Genomic DNA, 22085 nt, shown 5'->3' with positions numbered 1-22085 from the left:
TAACTGAGAATTTACAAAATGTGTCAAAAGATTATATTAACGCTATTAAAGTACTGAGTGTTTAGATTAATCAAATAACATAGGGTGAAAAAATGTGAAATACTTTTGTTGGAAAACAAGTGACTAAAATAAAAATGTGAAATAAATCTGTTTGAAAAACAGATGCCGCCAACAATGGGATTAGGTCTTAACATGTAGTGATATTCATACGAATACACATGATATATTCAAGTTAAAAAAATGAGTGTAGACGTTCCTCAAGATGAATCCCAAAAATCAATAATAGCAAACCTACAGCCCCTCAGTTCAGGGGATTGCATAGAGTCACCTGAAATGCTGCCGTTAAGATGGAACCTGGACTGTTGTTAATGGGATAACGCTTTGGGAACCGCAGACATCATATTGCACCCAGAAAAAATAAGGAGAAAAAACATAATGTAATACCGTAGGAAATTGGTCAGGTGCGCATAATAGCGCTACTCACAGAACGAAGGTTATGAACAGGCATTCAGAATGGGTCTGTGGTCACCGCTGTATCAGCGTGCGTTCCACTGAGAACAGGAAATAGCGTCACTGGTTTGGTAACCTGAGCTGGATATTGCGTCGACGCGTTTCGCCCCTCCTCCAGGGCGTCATCAAAGACATAACATCCAGCCCACCCATGGTAAAATTTATATACAGCGTCATGTTAACTCCTCCCGACGAGGAGGAAGTGCCAGCCAATCAAGGCTAGTGGATGTGTAACAACCACCTCTTCCTGATTCATCATATCCTGTTTGAATTTTCAATAACCTTTATTAGGTAAACGAAAGGAACACTTTACAGTGAAAGGAAAACTTTACAGTGAGATATGGGGTCAATAAGACCCCACATCTCACCTCTAGGCTGGGAAGCCTGAAATAAAAAAAAAAAAAAAAAAAAGATCCTGGCTTCGATCGTAGCGGTGAGTCGGTAGAAGCACCCTCTCGCCTCCCATAAGAACGTTCAAGCAGTGGAACAGCCGCTATGATAATTCTTATGGTGTAGGGAATCTCCGGCTGAAAAAGCTGATATCTGAATGATGCCTGTAGCTGCAGGCAACATTCAGATATCCTCGCACAAATTCAAGGACGTCATATGACGGCCGGCGGGCGGGAAGTGGTTAAAACGCATTTTTTTTTAACACAAAGTTGTCCATTTATACAATATTTATAACACATAGCATGTACATACCAAAAATGACACCCAAAAATAGATTCTCCTACTCCTCCTGAGTACGGCGATACCACATGTGTGAGACTTCCACAGCCTGGCCACATACAGAGGCCGAGTACAGCTGAGTATGGCCGATCATGGCCGAGCATGGCTGGGTATGGCAGAGTATGGCTGAGTATCACCAAGCATTGCAGAGTATGGCTGGGTATTGCAGAGTATGGCTGGGTATGGCAGGGTATTGCAGGGTATGGCAGAGTATGGCAAGGTATGGCAGAGTATGGCAGGGTATGGCAGAGTATTGTGGGGTATTGTGGAGTATTGCGGGGTATTGTGGAGTATTGCGGGGTATTGCAGAGTATTGCGTGGTATTGCAGAGTATTGCAGGGTATTGCAGAGTATTGTGGAGTATTGCGGAGTAGTGCAGAGTAGTGCAGAGTATTGCAGGGTAGTGCAGAGTATTGCAGGGTATTGCGGGGTATTGCAGAGTATTGTGGGATATGGCAGGGTATTGCAGAGTATTGCGGGGTATTGCAGAGTATTGCGGGGTATTGCAGGGTATTGCAGAGTATTGCAGGGTATTGCAGGATAGTGCTGGGTATTGCAGAGTATTGCGGGGTATTGCAGAGTATTGCAGAGTATTGCAGAGTAGTGCAGGGTAGTGCAGAGTATTTCAGGGTAGTGCTGGGTATTGCAGAGTATAGAGTATTGCAGGGTAGTGCTGGGTATTGCAGAGTAATGCAGGGTATTGTAGGGTAGTGCTGGGTATTGCAGAGTATTGCAGAGTAGTGCAGGGTATTGCAGAGTAGTGCAGGATAGTGCAGGGTATTGCAGAGTATTGCAGGGCATTGCAGGGTATAAGAGTATGGAGGGATGGCTGAGCATGGAGGGATGTATGGCTGGATGTGACTGCATTTGTCACAGAGCAGCGCTGTGGGCACTACACATCCAGCCCACAGCGCTGCTGCCATCTGATCCCTCCCCCCTCTCCTCTCACTCTGTACCGATCGGTACACAGAGGGGAGAGAGGAACTGGCGTCATGACATGACGCCAGTTTGTTTACATGTGATCGCTCCATCATTTGACGGAGCGATCACATGGTAAATGGCCGCTATCAGTCACAGATGTTCTCGGGTGTGCACCCCAGGGGGCGCGCGAGAGCGGGATTCTGGGAGGACGTCCATGGACGCCCTCCCAGAATAAGCCGACCGCGCTGTAGCCGTCTTTCAGCTATGGCCCGGTCGGCATGTGGTTAAACTCCCTTCCGCGGAAAAGTTTTGTCCCTATTGTGGGGTCATCAGTATGGTATTTGTAAATTGAAATCATATCCCCTCTGAAGCGTCTCTTATCCAGAGAGAATAAGTTTAGTGCTCGCAACCTTTCTTCATAACTAATATCCTCCAGTCCCTTTATTAGCTTTGTTGCCCTTCTCTGTAATTGCTCCATTTCCAGTACATCCTTCCTAAGGACTGGTGCCCAAAACTGGACAGCATACTCCAGGTGAGGCTGAACCAGAGTCTTGTAGAGTGGGAAAATTATTGCTTTATCTCTTGAGTTAATCCCCCATTTAATGCATGCCGATATTCTGTTTCTTTGTTAGCAGCAGCTTTTGCTGAGCCTATCATCTATTAGGACCCCCAGGTCCTTTTCCATCCTTGATTCCCACAGAGGTTCTCCCCACCCAGTGAGTAAATTGCATTCAGATTTTTGCCTCCAAATGCATTATTTTACATTTTTCCACATTAAACCTCATTTACCATGTAGTTGCCCACCCCATTAATTTGTTCAGATCTTCTTGCAAGGTTTCCACATGTCTGCAGAGAAGTTATTGCCCTGCTTAGGTTAGTATCGTCCGCAAATACAGAGATTGAACTGTTTACCCCATCCTCCAGGTCGTTTATGAACAAATTAAATAGGATTGGTCCCAGCACAGAACCCCGGGGGACCCCACTTTCCACCCCTGACCATTCTGCGTACTTCCTATTTATCACCACCCTCTGAACTCGCCCTTGTAGCCAGTTTTCAATCCATGTACTCACCCTTTGGTCCGTGCCAACAGACCTTACTATGTACAGTAAACGTTTATGGGGAACTGTGTCAAATGCCTTTGCAAAATCCAGACACACCACCTCTACGAGCCTTCCTTTATCTAGATGGCAGCTCACCTCCTCATAGAAGGTTAATAGATTATTTTTTTTCAAGAACGATTCTTCATAAATCCATGCTGATTACTGCTAATGATACCATTTTCATTACTAAAATCTTGTATATAGTCCCTTATCATCCCCTCCAAGATCTTGCATACTACTGATGTTAGGCTAACTGGTCTGTAATTCCCAGGGATGTATTTTGGCCCTTTTTAAAATATTGGTGCTACATTGGCTTTTCTTCAATTAGCTGGTACCATTTCAGTCAGTAGACTGTCAGTAAAAATTAGGAACAATGGCAATTACTTGACTGAGTTCCCTAAGGACCCTCGGTTGCAAGCCATCTGGTCCCGGTGACTTATTAATGTTAAGTTTTCCAAGTTTATTTCTAATTCTGTCCTCTGTTAGCCATGAGGGTGCTTCCTGTGATGTGTCATGAGGATAAACATTGCAGTTTTGGTTACTGAAGCCCCCCGATTCCCTCGTGAAGACCGAGGAGAAGAATAAATTCAATACCTTTGCCATCTCCCCTTCTTTGTAACCAGATTTCCTTCTTCATTCTTTATGGGGCCAATATGGTCTGTCCTCCCTTTTTTTACTGTTTATATACTTAAAGAATTTCTTGAGATTTTTTTTGCTCTGCTCTGCTATGTATATGCAATATACCTCCTGCAGATATCAAGATCACCTATCAAACACACATATTGCAACATAAACTCTAGAAAGAATGAATACATGCAAGGAAGCAGACAGACGTGATCATGTCAGGAAGGAACTGTCAAAGACATATATATAGAAACATTCTATCTGATCTTTTGGGAACTGTTTATCTGTCTGTCCCATCCAAACTTAATGTGACAGGGTTGCTTAATAGACATTCTATATAACCCTATGCCGACTGTTTAGATGTCTTTCAGTCAGATGTCATTAGCTGACAGCATGCTACTCTCCAACATATGGCTATTGTAGATAATTAAAAGACTCCATATTCACATTTGAGTACAATGACATTAAAGTTTAGGAAGTATACCCATTATCACTCATAAAAATGGGAAATGTCCCATTCATGATTCATTCCCCCCGGTTTTCTGGTGTTAAAAAAGAAGATCCAGTATACCTCTCTTTTACATAAGATTCTAAATTTGTCCCCTCCTCTGACTGGCAAAGATATCTTCTCAACAACCTGGATCACTAAACTCGATTGGTATTATGGCCTTTCTGAATGTCATACAAATGATCATACAAGCGATCACACAATCTGCTTGTATTACGCCCAACATATTGTATATGACATGATTGGCATGTTACAATGTAGAGCAGATACCTCGTGTTACAATTAACAAATGTGGTGATGTTAGACCGTTTGTTAATAGCGGTCGCCTGATCCATGTCACCGCTGAGAATGTGGGGGCAACAAGGACAACCATTGTGTCCGCATCCAAATGTGCCTTTAAACTGCAACCAATGTCTTCTAGGGGACTTACTGGTATACAGACTTGGTGATAGAGTGCCTCCTAATGTGGAATCTCTGCGAGACACAGTCTTAACCCCATCAGCAAGAATCTTTGCATAAATAATACCGGTAAGTGTTTAGAGACAATGTTCCTGATTTTATAAAATTCCATACTAAACGGAGTAGAGAAAATTGGTATGGAGGAAAAGGCAGATAAATTACTTTTGGGTCCCCTGTTTCCCCTATTGATCTTCTTCCTATCAGGATTTTCTTGCAACAATTTTTCTCTTGGCGTTTTGTTAGCGATATTAATCGCTCTGTTTAGTATGGAGTCAGACTAAGACCTTTCCTTAAACCGAGAGAACATGATTTTTGATTCCTGTGTGTATTCTTTATCATTAGTGCAAATTCGTTGGAGACGCAAAAATTGGCCCACTGGTATTCCCCGCAGGGTATGTTATGGATAGTTGGAGTGTTGGAGTCTGCTATTAAAAGTGCATTCCCTGCTGTAGATTTTCTGAAAAGGCTGGTCATAATTTTATCTCCCACCCCCTTCAGAGTGACATCCAAAAAATCGATTGAAATTGGACTCTTGTGTCCTGTAAACTTCAAATTCAGGTCATTGTCATTTAGATAAGCCAACAACTCTTCCAAACTATCAGTTTCTTCTGAAACTATAAGTATCAGGTCATCTATGTAGCGACCATAAAATAGTATATTTGCCCGAAGGGGACTACCACATGCAAAGATGCGGGACCTCTCCTACCATCCCATGTATAGATTGGCCAGGGACGGGGAAAAACAGGCTCCCATAGAGGTCCCACATCTCTGCAGGTAGTAGTCCCCATTGAACATGAAAAAATTGTGTGTGAGAAGATGTTCCAGGCTGAAAAGAATAAATTCCAGAAAAAAAATTCCCCACATTTGATCTGTTTAATGATGATCTAAAAATAGAATGGACAGATACACTATCCGCATGTTCCTTCAAACTAATCAGGATCATTATTAATTCAAAGACAAAAGATCTGGAACCGCCTACAGGGCGATATTACCAATATTCAGAAAGATTTGATGGACGCACAAAATCATCAAAGATTCGGGGAGTTTGACCAGCGACTTAATCGCAAGCTGGATAAATGAAAGAGAGGTTATGGCGGGAAACAGGAGAAAATGCACAGAGATAAAGTGGACTATGAAAGTAATACTGTCTATTCATGGAAGAAACCTATATATACCCAGCCACGTCGGCATCGTACTAACAAAGGGGTCAGCTTCTCAGATTTAGAAGCTGAGTCAGCCAATGGCACTTTAGCTGTCACTAATTCGGACTCATCGCCAGAGGCTTTGGGAAGTCAGGGAGCTGGCAAACGCAATTCGAATCCACAGACTTTAAACAAAGGAGCCAAAGGCTTCACCAAGAAAAAGAGAAGAGACGGAAGGGGACAAGAAGGAGAGGAACGAGACACCTCCAATGGAAGCAGATATCAGTTGCCGAACCGCCATTAACACCGGTTAATGTTCTGAATTTGCCTAAGAGAGCCATAAAGGACACCAAAGTGTCTCTTTTGGCACGTGGATTAAACTTTTGCCCGATCAAACAATTTGATCTTTTTGGCACAGTTTTGGATATTAATAGATTGGTCCGCTCTCTGACACTCAGAAAGCATTGTGATCCAATTCCTTCTTGTGGTGATGTGGTGGTGGGTGAGTCTCCTCTTTCGTTTCAGTTTTCCTCCGCTTCCTTGTCTCCTCCTTCACCTCCTGTTTTTTCTCCTTCCTCCCTTTCTTCCTCACATCTCTTTCCTGAAATCTGTGGACTACAGGATTTACTTGATCTGGCAGCAGAGTCCAATCCTTGTCGTGATGAACAAACAGTGTTAGCTGTGGGTATACCGTTCAAGATAAGATCTGATTTTTATCCTATTAATTCACACGGCAAGGATATGGACACTTTTCAGAAATTAGTTGATGGGGATCTAGTTAATTTAACAAAGAAATCTTCTACTAAATGTTCATTTAACTACCTTTCTATTGAAGAAAAGAAAGCCATTAAAACCCTGAAGGATGACAGCAGTGTGGTAATCAGAAATGCTAGGGTGGGTTAATAGTGGTCATGGATATCGTAGACTATAGGAATGAAGCCATCCGTCAGCTTTCTGATTCCAGCACCTATGTTCATCCAACACAGCCTTATAAAAAAGAATTAACATTATTATTGGAAAGGGGAGTTGCGATAGGCGTCTTCACACAAAAAGAAATGAACGTGTTTTTGCCAGAATATCCTATTATGCCAATATTTCATTTCTTGCCTAAAAACACCTGAACATATTCAAAAAATACGGGGGTTTGGTCACACTATATGGTCTTATAGTGCTACGCCCACTTACTGCGACAAATTCCCCCGAATTAGTGGGTCCTACCCTAGTAATAGAATGAAAGAACCTGCGTCTCAACCATGGGAGACAAACTCCTCTATGTGGGAGAACTGAAGGGATTCCTCCTATGCACTGGTGACCACTAATAAGAGGTAATGAGGAGGGGGAGGGGTGCTCCAGCCCAAGAGGGTCCATACATAGAAGGAATCCCTTCAGTTCTCCCACATAGAGGAGTTTGTCTCCTATGGTTGAGACACAGGTTCTTTCATTCTATTACTAGGGTAGGACCCGCTTAGCACTATATGACCATATAGTGTGACCAAACCCCTGTACTTTTTGAATATGTTCAGGTACTTTTAACTAGCCTTGCAGGATAAATGTCATTTTTGTATGTGTGTGCTGTAATCTGTTTTGTATTATTAGGAAGTAGATACCTGCAGCGGTTCTTCTTTTTGTTTCATTGGTGAACATGGCACATAGTTTAGACCGGTCGCATACTGTCCTATTATTGGGTGTTGAAAGGGATTGCAACTAGGCCTTGTTACTATACTTGCCTCGGGTTTATTTGCTTTAGTCAACCTACCACTAATGCGCCCAATACTACCCTCTGGAATATGTTCTGCGCTGACTATCTCTACCTCTGGACCCCCCCCCCCCCACCCGTCACCTAGTTTAAAAGCCCCTCTAACTTTTCAGCCATCTTCACTCCCAGCAGATCTGCACCCTCCTCGTTTAAGTGCAGTCCACCCCCTCTATAGAACTGGTGACCGACTGAGAAGTTGGCCCAGTTCTCCAGGAACCCAAACCCCTCCTTACTACACCAGCTCCTCATCCGCTTGTTTACTTTCCTAATCTCCTTCTGCCTTACTGATGTGGCTCATGCATGAAATATGAACAAAACATATATCCCTCTCTAGTGTTTACTCATCTCAATTAAGAGCATGAAGTGTAATTTCTGACTGCTGCTTCTTTCCTCTGCTATCAGCATGAATCACTTGTTACAATGTTTCCTGACACCAAGAGAAAAAAGGTGACAAGGGAGGGACTTCCAGCTGAATGACAATCCCGTGTGCTGTGTGAATGGGGATGTGTCCCTTCCCTTCAATCAGCTCTTAGAGCTCTCCTCAATGAGCTCTGTAGAGTGTGACTTCTGCTCTCCGCTCCCTCTTTTTTTTCTGACAGCTCAAACAAGCTTTAAAAATTCTGGACTTTGAAGAAAATACTGCAGATTAATGGGTACAACTTATGTAGGAGGATCTGTTTCATCTCTATGTATCACCTGAGGCCAGACCACTGGGTATATGTACGGGTTTACAACCACTTTGAAAGGGAAACCTGGTGACAGGGTCACTTTAAAGAATACAGTAATGTTCTCATTCCACCTCCAGCCTTTTGACTCGACAGAAAAAGAACAACAGCATCTGATGATGAGGTCATCTCTCTACACTCTTAAAGGGGTCCATCAATCACATTTAAGACGAAGCATAATTCTAACCTCGAATCCAAGATTACGGCTCAGTATTCTAACGAGCTGTGAAAACTTTGGGTCTCGGAACACACCACTGGCCTCCTTGGCCTGGTAAGTACGGTATTTGTAGTTGTTGATTAAAGCGGAGTTCCAGCCTGGGTGAAAAAAAAACAAATACTGTAGCTGCTGACCTTCGTGATCTCCCCTCTTTTTGAAAACCCCAGCTGGATTTTTCTTTCTACAGTTGTCTAAGGCTGGGTTCACACTGGTGGGACACGACAGCCGTCCTACTTTGGATCCGACTTTGCCCTGCGACATAAAGCCGGCATGTGTCCGACTTTCAATGAACGGGGATCCGACTTGGATCCCCGCCAATGCCCGGCATTGGTTGGTATTAGGGGGAACTCCGCGCCAAATTTTAAATAAAAAACCGGCATGGGTTCCCCCTCCAGGGGCATACCAGGCCCTTGGGTCTGGTATGGACCTTGAGGGGAACCCCCTACGCCGAAAAAACGGCGTGGGGGGTCGCCCCCAATCCATACCAGACCCTTATCCGAGCACGCAGCCCGGCCGGACAGGAATGGGGGTGGGGACGAGCGAGCGCCCCCCCCCCCCTCCTGAACCGTACCAGGCCGCATGCCCTCAACATGGGGGGTTGGTGCCTTGGGGGAGGGGGCGCGCTGCGGCCCAGGGACTGTGACGGCATAAGGGGGCGGGGTCACCGCCTATATAAGTCAGAGCAGAGCGCACAGAGAGCATTCCAGCTGGGGAGAGCGTCGTGTCAACATCGGAAGAAGAGATGAAGAGAAGGAGCGGCGAGACAGCGGCGACAAGACAGCGGCAGCAGACCGGGCCCCTCGCTGGCAATAGAGCTGGAAGAAGATAGCGGCGGGGCCCGGGAGAAGTGGCGGAACACCGGGAGAAGTCGGAAGAAGATACCGGAGCTGCCCAATAAATTAATTTTGAAACCTGTGTACTGTGGTTTTTTTTATTGACACTTCCCTAGGTGAATGGGTAGGGGTACCATGTACCCCATACTCATTCACATAGGGTGGGGGGCCGGGATCTGGGGGCCCCCTTATTAAAGGGGGCTCCTGGATTCCGATAAGCCCTCCGCCCGCAGACCCCGACAACCAACGGCCAGGGTTGTCGGGAAGAGGCCCTTGTCCTCATCAACATGGGGACAAGGTGCTTTGGGGTGGGGGGCCGCAGCGCGCCCCCTCCCCCAAGGCACCAACCCCCCCATGTTGAGGGCATGCGGCCTGGTACGGTTCAGGAGGGGGGGGCGCTCGCTCGCTCGTCCCCACCCCCATTCCTGTCCGGCCGGGCTGCGTGCTCGGATAAGGGTCTGGTATGGATTGGGGGGGACCCCCACGCCGTTTTTATCGGCGTAGGGGGTTCCCCTCAAGGTCCATACCAGACCCAAGGGCCTGGTATGCTCCTGGAGGGGGAACTCATGCCGGTTTTTTATTTAAAATTTGGCGCGGAGTTCCCCCTAAAGATTCATACCAAACACAGTGCCGGGCATTGGCGGGGATCCAAGTCGGATCCCCGTTCATTGAAAATCGGACACATGCCGGCTTCATGTCGCAGGGCAAAGTCGGATCCAAAGTAGGACGGCTGTCGTGTCGCACCAGTGTGAACCCAGCCTAAACCAGATACCACATTTATGCAGCAGCTCTCTTGCTTACCTGCTATTATTTAACCCCTTTGACACACCTGTTCATCCTTTAAGAACTTGATATACTAAACGACATCCTACAGAATGTTTGGATCATTATCACCGGTTTCTTTTTCTTTTTTTGTTATAATGTTTTTAAAAATGTTTCCACATGTCTAAGACTGGACACCAACTCCTAGAATATTATCATTTGAAATCTATGCTCATTATTTATTGGTAGCAAAATGTTATTAATATTTGTATATGCAACTGAAATGAAATTTAATAAAATATGATTGAAAAAAAAAAGTGTGAGGGTCGCGTTGTCCAGGGTGCTGTAAACCCATGCCAGCATGATGTTGTGCATGCCTATGACAGTCTGAGCTTAAAGTGTCATTAAACCCACATCATTAAAAACGTTTAATAAATACAATAAATGTATTACATGCTGTTTATACTCACTCCGTTTCTATGGGATTCATTTTATGTATTCTGCAAAAACCCTGGTTGTCCTTTTGTTCTCTCTCACTCTCCATCAGTCCATGTCTCCACTGCAGTTGGGGATTTTTCAGAGCAGTGTTGGCAGTGAAAGAAAAGTATAATATCTAATACTATAGATATTCTTATTCTCATTCTCAGGGGCGTTTCTGGATGTATAGCAATGTCTTTATGTTATATGTTATATATATCAGTGACCTCTCTCCTAGAGGGTAGGGTGTATAGGAGATGTGTTTCTGTACTTTGTCCAAGGCCGCATTTCCAACTTACTTTTAGGAATTAGTTTCTTAGTAGTAATTGAAGAATCCTTCGTTCATACTATGCTTCCAGAAAGGTTGTTTATTTGTTCATACTTGATTTGATTGTAGCCGTATTAGTGCAATTGTGACAGAGAAAATTGAGTACTGTCCGTGATAGTTTTTTTATTTGCACTAACATACAATTTTTCAGGACAAGCTTTCGGGGTATGTCCCCTTCTTCAAGGTCCAAGCAGTACTGATTCACAAATTTTTAAGCAGAATGTTAAAGAAGGAAAAAAAAAAAAAAAAAAAAAAAAAAAGAAGAAAACCAAACACATACAAATCAATGGCAATAAAGATAGCAGCAGAGTTAGTGAGATAAGACAGAGGGAGAGCTAGGGGGGAATGCAAGGGGGGATGCTGGTCACAGAGCGGTCGTAAAACTTTAGCATAATGTGTAAGGAAACCAATATCTAAATTCAGGCCATTATTCTTCGTGTCAAAAAGAAGTATCATTCTTAGTTCAAATGTTTTCCTTTCCTGGATAGTTCTGAAATTCCCTTTAAGAACTAATGCCGCGTACACACGGTCGGACTTTTCGTCTACAAAAGTCCGACAGCCTGTCCGACAGACTTCCGGCGGACTTTCGGCGGACTTGCAGCAGACTTTCTAACGAACGGACTTGCCTACACACGACCACACAAAAGTCCGACGGATTCGTACGTGATGACGTACACCGGACTAAAATAAGGAAGTTCATAGCCAGTAGCCAATAGCTGCCCTAGCATGGGTTTTTGTCCGTCGGACTAGCACACAGACGAGCGGATTTCGGGGTCCGTCGTAGTTACGACGTAAAGATTTGAAGCATGTTTTTGAAGCATGTCCATCGGATTTGAGGCTGAAAAAGTCTGCTGAAAGTCCGGAGAAGCCCACACACGATCGGATTACCAGCCAGCTTTAGTCCGCCGGCGTCCGTTGGACTTTTGTAGACGAAAAGTCCGACCGTGTGTACGCGGCATAAGACATTGAGGTCTTCTATAGTGTGGTCCGATTGTGAGAAATGATGTCCCACAGGTGTGCATAAACTGTCTCCACACTATAGAAGACCTCAATGTCTTAGTTCTTAAAGGGAATTTCAGAACTATCCAGGAAAGGAAAACGTTTGAACTAAGAATGATACTTCTTTTTGACACAAAGAATAATGGCCTGAATTTAGATATTGGTTTCCTTACACATTATGCTAAAGTTTTACGACCGCTCTGTGACCAGCATCCCCCCCTGCATTCCCTCCCTAGCTCTCCCTCTGTCTTATCTCACTAACTCTGCTGCTATCTTTATTGCCATTGATTTGTATGTGTTTGGTTTTTTTTTTTTTTTTTTTTTTCTTTTTTCCTTCTTTAACATTCTGCTTAAAAATTTGTGAATCAGTACTGCTTGGACCTTGAAGAAGGGGACATACCCCGAAAGCTTGTCCTGAAAAATTGTATGTTAGTGCAAATAAAAAAAGTATCACGGACAGTACTCAATTTTATTTGTTCAGAAAGATAAGCAAAGACCAGACTTACATCGATAACATGTGGCATGGTGATGGTCTCAGAAGGAGGAGGAGGAGACATCTTGATGTTACATTCTCCAAAGTGTTGGGTTACTTCTCTCTCTTCAACCCTACTCCATTCCTATTCTACCATGAATCTGATCCATTCTTATACTGTTTCAAAATGTTATGTCAGCATATCCTAGTAACACCCATATTTGCATATATACTTTAAATGGCTATAGTCTAAAGATAAGCAACATTACTCCACCCATTGTCCTGACATAACTCAAAATAGAAATATCTACCCAGCTAAACCACTCCTCTGTCCTCTGTCCTCCATCCTGTTAACCTTCAGAAACAATCACAAATTACATATAACATTTATGTTTCATATATTTTTTCAGAAACTTTTATCACTTAAAATAATAATGAACTTAAAATCTTCTAACAGGCAGCTCTGCACATACTCAGTTTTCAGTGAGTTTCTATGTTGAGCATTTCCTTCCTATCACATTTGAGCAGCCCATGTGACTATAGAGTGACATATGTGGGCATATACACTGGTAAATGAAAGCTCGCTCCCTCCCTCCTCCTTCATGCTCAATAAACAGCGAAACACCTTGGGGTGGGATATTACATCTTGATTGATGGAGGCATTACCTTCATTAGACTGGAGGGGCGTTACACAACCTGTGGCCAGCAGAAATCCGGCCACACCATGTTATTGCAAAAAAATAATAACGATTTGATTTCAAATTTATATTTGTGTGACAATTTAAAACAGTTTATTGATATTATTTATTCATTTTTACTCTGTATTCTAAAGGCTTTTTATTTTTATTTTGAACAAGTGACCAGCAGCAGAGGACTAGAAGCTTTTCCTGCCACTGTTTTTTCCCTACAGACAGGCTGGGAAAGAGCTGGGTCATATGAAAGCTCTATGAAAAAAGTTAGATTTCTTTTTTTTATTAAAATAATTACAGTGCCATCATCCACATACAGAAAGAGAAGGAATAATGTAAATTAAACAGTGTGTGTATAGTATCACTTTAACCACTTGCCGACCAGCCGCTGTCATTATACTGCGGCAGGTCTGCACGTTTCCGTGAGTCGTCGTAGCTATACGTCGGCTCCTTTAAGCGGGATAGCTGCAGGATAGCTGCACTGCGCTGCACTGCGGGGGTGCCGATGCTCGTGGCCGACGGTTGTGATGACCGCTGGCCACAAGCAATTGCGGGCACGAGAGGCAAAACAGGGACGTGTGTGTATGTGTGTAAACACACAAATCCCTGTACTGTTATGTGAGGAGAGACGGATCATGAGTTCCTAATAGCTAGGAACCACGATCTGTCATCCCCTCTAGTCAGTCCCCTTCCCCTACAGTTAGAACACACAGTCAGGGAACACAGTTAACCCCTTCATCGCCCCCTAGTGTTAACCCCTTCCCTGCCAGTGACATTCATACAGTAATCAGTGCATTTTTATAGCACTGATCGCTGTATAATTGTCAATCGTCCCAAAAATGTGTCAAAAGTGTCCGCCATAATGTCACAGTCAAGATAAAAATCGCAGATTTACTAGTTAAAAAAAAAAAAATTATAATAAAAATGCCATAAATCTATCCCCTATTTTGTAAACGCTATAACTTTTGCGCAAACCAATTAATATACGCTTATTTTGATTTTTATTACCAAAAATATGTAGAAGAATACATATCGGCCTAAACTCAGAAATAAATTCGCTTTTAAAAAAAAAAAATACGCAGAGATGATCAAATACCACCAAAAGAAAGCTCTATTTGTGGGAAAAAAGGACGTCAATTTTGTTTGGGTACAGTGTCGCACAACTGCGCAATTGTCAGTTAAAGTGATGCAGTGCTGTATCGCAAAAAATGCTCTGGTCATTGAGCAGCCAAATCTTCCGGGGCTGAAGTGGTTAAAGGACGTGGGTTGGTACTCGTTGGATGTTGTCCAACCCCAAAAAAAAGAGCAATGCTGGATTAGGGGGCGGTGAATCTTCAGGGATCAGTGCCAGAGTGGTGGTAAGCTGGAGCTGCTTTTTTATTATTATTTTTTTAACATTCTGCATATTTTATTATTTTAGGATGTGGATAGTGTGCAGTAACAGTACCGTTGTATGCAGGGTTTCAGCATTCAATATTTCTGTCCCCCCAAATAAGAGCTGTGCTTACTGCTGTATTGATGTTAAATGATGCGCATTAAACAGCATGTTGACTCTGAACATCAAGCCATAATATAAAATATGAATTCACTGCATGGCTAAATGGAATATTAAATTGCATTAACGGCAGTGGCCAGGAAAAGAAAATTCTGCTTGTCATTTCCTAGTAATTGCTTCAATGTTAAATGCATGCAGATTCTATGTTACTTAAGACTGAAGGATAGTGAGCATTTAAACCTTTATGTCCTAGAGGCCTCAACTGTTTAGTGATAAATGATGAACTATTCTTGTCAAGGATATTGAAACGGATGTTAGCCCTGTAGTATTTTTAGATAACAGCAATAAAATACATTGCTATTTTTATACTGTTTATTTCCCTTAATTTAGTTTTTTTCGCATTGGATGGCTATTATCAGTCTGTGCTCTGTAAGCCTGCTCTGTTCTAAGACTGTTACAGTCTGGTTATTGTTTCTTTGCATGTAGACATTTAATCAGACAATCTAATACAAGGTCAGGCAGGGAAAAGCCTATGGATTCACCAGTTCAAGCAAAAAGCCTCAACAGAAAAATAAATGGTATTCATGGTAAGCTATCTTTATCCATTCATGCACCATTCTGTTGAATTTTTATTTCTATATGCATAATTAGGTGTCCATACTGTCCTCAATTCAGTTAAAGTGTTACTAAACCCACAACAGTAAAATCAGTCTGTATACGCAGTAAAGCATGCTTGTTATACTCATTGTGGATCCTAAGGGGTTAATCCTCCACATTGTGTTAAAAGGCTGTTTGCTCCTGTCTTCTCTGATCCTCCTATTCTGTTACTGTCCTCAATCCATCTGCTGTAGGTACGGAACCTTTGGCGTTAATCTGCACATGCTCAGTCTGGGGTGTATTGCTAGGGTTTTGGGCTAATCAGCACTGTCCAGACAAAGGGTCATGCAGCCTCATAGGACAGTCAGAGTAGAATGAAAATTCCTCCTACAACCGGACACTGATAGCAGTCACAAGACTACTATATACAGCTGATGAGAAAAGGTATTTAGCCATTAATATTTACTAAAATAATTGCATTACCATTTTCCGTGTTGATCAGATATAGTGCATGCAGGGTCCTGGGTTTAGTAACACTTTAATGCACTTGACTTGGCTTCAGGGGTACGTAACTAGAAATAGCAGGGCCCCATAGCAAAATGTTGTATGGGCCCCCCCTGCAAACAGCCCCCCCCCCCCACACAGCTGCCCTAGTGTCAATGCAGCGTGAGCTGTGCCACATACAGCATGACCTGTGCACAATGCAGCGTGACCTGTGCCCAATACAGCGTGACCTGTGCCCCATGCAGCGTGACCTGTGCCCCATGCAGCGTGACCTGTGCCCCATGCAGCGTGACCTGTGCCCCATGCAGCGTGACCTGTGCCCCATACAGCGTGACCTGTGCCCAATGCAGCGTGACCTGTGCCCAATGCAGCGTGACCTGTGCCCCATGCAGCGTGACCTGTGCCCCATGCAGCGTGACCTGTGCCCCATGCAGCGTGACCTGTGCCCCATACAGCGTGACCTGTGCCCCATACAGCGTGACCTGTGCCCAATGCAGCGTGACCTGTGCCCAATGCAGCGTGACCTGTGCCCAATGCAGCGTGACCTGTGCCCAATGCAGCGTGACCTGTGCCCAATGCAGCGTGACCTGTGCCCCATGCAGCGTGACCTGTGCCCCATGCAGCGTGACCTGTGCCCCATGCAGCGTGACCTGTGCCCCATGCAGCGTGACCTGTGCCCCATACAGTGTGACCTGTGCCCCATACAGCCTGGTCTGCCTGTGCCCCATACAGCATGACCTGTGCCCCATACAGCGTGACCTGTGCCCCATACAGCCTGGTCTGCCTGTGCCCCATACAGCCTCACCTATGCAGAGGAAGAGGCAAGCCACCCGGATCAGCAGAGAGCGGGATTGCCCGCTGTACTAGCTTTCATTTGAATTTCTTCCCGGGGCTCATCGTCACATAGCCCCATATCTTGGCCCGACGCCTTTGATGACGTCACATGTCCCGCATTGGATCGGCGTTCTGTCTATCAAAGGCGCCGGGCCAAGAGGTGGAGCTATGTGACGTGAGCCCCGGGAACTCTGGAAGTTCTAATGAAAGCTCTTACATCGGGCAATTCAGCTCTCTGCTGATACGGATAGCTCGCCTCTTTCTCTCCTCTCTCTTCCCCTGGCTGGGAGATTGTGCTCTTATCCTCACTGGGCCCCACTCGGCCCGCATGGGTCGCTATGGTGGTAGTTACGCCCCTGATACTTTTTTTACTACAAATAATTTAGATGACCATAAAAGGGTCAATACTGAAAAATGATGCTCCCAAGTTTAAACACTCTTTTGTCATATTGAACTGGTTCCAGGTGGCAACTGTGAGCACCTCAAGAGGTGAAAAGTGCCACTTCTTTTCCCTGCTGTGTAGTAACGTACCAAAGCACCATTATCAGGAGAGTTTAATGGCAGCCATTTGGTTCAAGGATAGGCAATAACTCCCCACCATGGATGAGCATGTCATTAATGCACTTTGTGGAAGTGACACGAGACCACTCACACTTAGTGACCCCTTTTACTCGCTGTCACAAGGACGTAGACTCTGCTCACTTTTAGGGCAAGTATGTAGTGGGAGGCATTTTTCTTGATGCACTTATCATACTTTTAGTATTTATTGCCCATGTGGTGTTGGGTACTTCTTTTTTAGTCTGATCTACATTACATTTCTGATTTGCAGAATGCTTCATCCATTGCTCCTTGATGCCATTTGTAATTTAAAGATCTATTTAAACATGTCTGTTGTCATGCAGTAAAACCCTTCCATTTTATCTGCATGAAAATGCACATGCAGTAGAAATCCCATTTTTTCCTATGTGGCTGATTCAAATCTATGCACTGCAGTTTAGTGTGAAAGAGAAACTGTATGGGCCTATTCACACCTACACATGTGTTACCATGCATGCATTCATAGTGAATGTTTATTTTGTGCTTGGTAGTAGAATGTTCTTGCACAGGGTCCTTTAGTGATATGTCAGCCATTCTCCCCACCAATCTGCGCCAGGGCTTTGATTTCAGTGTGATATGTTTTGTGTACTTAGTGAACCACTGAACCATGTGAACAAGATGAGGAGGAGGGAGACAAGAACATAATGGGGTTGATTTTCTAAAATCAAATAGGCTTTTCACATTGCATTAGAAGTTGTGCTTTGCAGGGGAATTTTCCCCACATCTTAGTGAATGAGGAGCAGCTCTGCTGACTTCTGTCATCCAATTTCATGCAAGGAAAAATCTTTTTTTTTAAAAAATGTTCCCTGTATGCGATTGGGTATTTTTTGCAAATTGAAATTTCACTACAATCACTAAGCTCTAGGGAAAATTCCCATGCAAAGTGCAACTTCCCTTGCAAAGTGAACAGCCTGTTTTTCTTTAGTAAATCAACCCCAATATGTACCTTCTGTGAATGTGTTTCAGGATAGTAAACCTATTTAGAAAGCAAATTCAAGTCCCAGGGTTCATACTATTCTGTAGTTTGGATGTTAGAGGTACTGTATATTTAGTAATGTGGCTCATGGGCATTTTAGCCCAGTGTTAGTCCAGTAGCTGTCCCCTACAGGGCAATGGGCTAAGCTATGCCTTGCCTTACTGGAGTCCCGCAAACTGGGGGCTCTCTGGAGTTTGAGGGCTTCTGAGTATGGCAGTGTTGAGCATACCTTCATGTTGGAGGGGTGTAGGGTAGCGGTACTGATTGTGGAGAGGGAGTGATGGCGCGGCTCATCTTTATTGTCAGAGGGATCCTTAGTATTGCTGGGTATGTTGTAGGAACAGCTCTAATGCTTGAGGAGAGTGCCAATATGTTTGTCAGGATGGAAGACCTAGACCCATCTTCCCACTGGGGGAGAGAGTTCTTGTTGGGATCCAAATAGAACTTTATGCCCGGAGGCGCTCCCATAATATGCTGTTATGTTTTTCTTTCTAAGATTGCGGTTATGCCATTTATCATATTCATTGTTTGCCATTTGTACTGTATGTTTCATGACATTTCTATTCTCCCAATGAGATGTAATAACTGGAAAAACTCTGAGGCTGAAGGAGATTGCCAATATGTTTAGCAGAATGAAAGATCTTGGCTCATCTTGTTCTCTCACTGGGGAAGAGAGTTCCCGTTGAAATCCAAAGAGAACTTCATGCCTGGAGGACCTCTCTCCCCCTCCCCCACTCATAATATGCTGTTTTTTTAACATTGCTGTTATGTCATTTATTTTATTTATTGTTTGCTGTTTGTTTCATTTCCGCTGGCCCAATGAGATGTTATGACGGGAAAATAAGAGGTCAATGTATCTGTGCAAATGGCATTAAACAAACAAACTATCTCCATTACAAAATGATGTGGCTGTGGCATGTGCTGTAATGAACTGTTGTTAATGTCTTCACCTCAGACAATCAGAGGAAGCCCTGTATGTCAGGCTAGAGCATATAACAGGTAACAGTTCAGGTGTTCTGATTATGCAAAGAGTTCAAGGAACAAGAGAACATACCATGAGCAGGTCTGAGCAGAGCAGGTCAGCTGGGACTTGTAGTTCATCGCTGTAGATGTAGGTCGATGTTTGCTGGACCTTGTAGTTCACCACTGCAGATGAGGATAGATGGTGTCTGGTGTTGTAGTTCACCGCTGCAGGTGAGGATAGATGTCTGGTGCTTGTAGTTCACCGCTGCAGATGAACTTACTAGTGGAATCAGGCAAAACGTAGTCTAGGCAAGCTGGGTCATACACAGGAAGATCAGAGTCCAAACGGTACCGAATCAGAAGCAAGCAAACAGGGTCAAACGAGCCGGGTCATACACGAAATACACAGAGCAGATATCAACTAGATCAAACACAAGGTAAACTCTAACACGAGCAATGATTGAATGCTGTTGCAAGTTATTTAAAGGTCAGCTGGCCAATCATTGTTGTTTCCCAGGTAAAGGCTGTGTCAGGTGAGTTGTGCTGGGTCCTAAAGGGATCCTAGTACTGACAGTACCCCCCCTTTCTCGAGGGGTTGCTCCTGCACCCCCAGGCTTACTTGGATAACGAAGATGGAACTTCTTCTTAAGTCGGTCAGCATGAAGATCACGAGCTGGGACCAAAGATCGATCCTCTGGGCCGAAACCTTTCCAATGAACGAGATATTGTAAGGAATTGCACACTCGTCTGGAATCAAGAATAAATGCCACTTCATATTCCTGACTGTCCAACACATCCACAGGTTCTGGTTCATTTACTTGGAGGCTGGAATGAACAGGTTTCAACAATGAAACATGAAAGACATTTGGAATGCGCATGGATGGGGGGGAGTTTTAATCTATAGGATACAGGATTAACAATCTCCGAAATTTCATAGGGCCTGATGAATTTTGGGCCAAGTTTTTTAGATGGAACATGCAGGGACAGATTCCTAGATGATAGCCACACTTTGTCACCAACTTTATATCCTGGTGCCTTTGAGCGCCTCTTGTCCGCCATTTTCTTAAAAGCCTGCACAGAGCGAGAAATAGCATGATTGACATCGGACCAGATTTTGGAGAAATTTTCAATTGTGGTGTTGGCATCTGGCACATCAGAGGGTGGAAGATCAAAGGAGCACACACGAGGATGCAACCCGTAAACACAGAAGAAGGGAGAGGTCCCTGTAGATGTGCTGGCACAATTATTAAAGGCAAACTCTGCCCATGGCAGGATGTTGACCCACTCCACCTCATCATTGGCCATCAGACAACGTACCATCTTCTCTAGAGTCTGATTAGTCCTTTCTGTTTGGCCGTTTGTCTCAGGATGATATGCTGAAGAATATGATAACTTAATCCCCAGCTGAGAGCAAAGGGCCTTCCAAAACTGGGCTATAAACTGAGAGCCACGGTCTGAGACAATGTTGATTGATGCCCCATGGAGCCTGAAAACATGTTTAATGAATAAAGATGCCAGTTCTTTAGCAGATGGAAGTTTCGGAAGCGGAACAAAGTGGGCCATTTTACTGAACCTGTCTACCACCACCCAGATCGTGGAACATCCCTGGGACGGAGGCAAGTCAGTGATAAAGTCCATAGATAAATGGGTCCAGGGACAGGTAGGTATTGGTAGAGGACGTAGGAGACCTGGCGGCTTAGAGGTACTGCTCTTGCTTCTGGCACAAACTTCACAGGCCTGGACGAAGGCTAACACATCCTGCCTGATCGATGGCCACCAGAGGTTGCGAGAGATAATCTCAAAAGTTTGTCTAAACCCCGGATGTGCTGCAGGTTTTGATGCATGTACCTGTTGCAATACCTGCAAACGAAGACCCAGGGGCACAAAAAGCATACCGGAGGGAGTGGAGGGAGGGGCTTCAGCCTGTGCAGGTAACAAGGCCTCAGAGATGTCAGTCTGGGTGAAAGCCAAAATCCTATCCTCAGATATAATGGGTTGTGGAGGAAGCGGAGGAGGAGACTCTGAAAGAAAGCTGCGAGACAAGGCGTCAGCCTTAATGTTACTTGGTCCTGGTAGATATGAAATTGTGAAGTCAAATCTGGAGAAGAACAATGACCACCTGGCTTGACGTGAGTTCAGTGTTTTAGCAGAATGGATGTATTCAAGGTTTTTGTGGTCAGTCAGAACTATGAATGGATAGCGAGCTCCCTCCAGCCAATGTCTCCATTCCTCCAAAGCGAGCTTTATGGCTAGAAGTTCTCTGTTGCCTATATCATAATTGCGCTCTGCTGGGGAATATTTCCGAGACAAGAAGGCACAGGGGTGGATGGCAGCATTTACAGGATCCTTTTGTGACAAAAGCGCCCCCACCCCTACTTCAGATGCATCTACCTCCACAATAAAAGGTAGCTCAGGAACAGGATGGCGTAGGATACAGTTCTTCCTCAGATTTGGCACTGGAGGTGGAATAGTCAGGCGGCAAGGGAGGTATATAGTTTGCCACAGCTGTAGTTTTTTCTCGTCTCCTCTCTCGCTGGCAGCGGTCAATTCTAATGGCTAGACTCATAGCCTCCTCCAGTGAGGCTGGGTAGGAGAAGTTGACCAGAGCATCCTTAAAGGGGTTGTAAAGGTAAATTTTTTTTTTAAAAAAAATAACAAACATGTTATACTTACCTCCACTGTGCAGCTCGTTCTGCACAGAGTGGCCCCGAACCTGGTCTTCTGGGGTCCCTCGGCGGCTGTTTCAGCTCCTCCCCGCAAGCATTCACCACCTTAATGCGAGCTTCCTCGCATGGTGGTGAGTGCTTGCGGGCGCGCTCCCGTGATACAGCCGGCGGCTATAGCTGCTCGCTGTATCACTCGGCCCC

At 44.4% G+C, this 22085-nt stretch overlaps 1 long non-coding RNA gene across 1 annotated transcript in view; it reads right to left on the bottom strand.

Annotated features, from left to right (window-relative positions):
* The window catches only part of LOC141110617 (uncharacterized), a 60100-nt gene extending 39450 nt beyond the window's left edge, over positions 1–20650 (bottom strand). Inside the window, exon 1 of the long non-coding RNA XR_012236308.1 lies at positions 19310–20650. This is a non-coding gene — a long non-coding RNA (uncharacterized lncRNA). The remainder of the gene's footprint in view (positions 1–19309) is intronic.
* Positions 20651–22085: the final 1435 nt, after the last annotated feature.

Source organism: Aquarana catesbeiana, linkage group LG01 (genome assembly GCF_042186555.1).
Source record: "Aquarana catesbeiana isolate 2022-GZ linkage group LG01, ASM4218655v1, whole genome shotgun sequence".
Lineage (NCBI taxonomy): Eukaryota > Metazoa > Chordata > Amphibia > Anura > Ranidae > Aquarana > Aquarana catesbeiana.
This window is presented reverse-complemented; position numbering and strand designations above follow the sequence as displayed.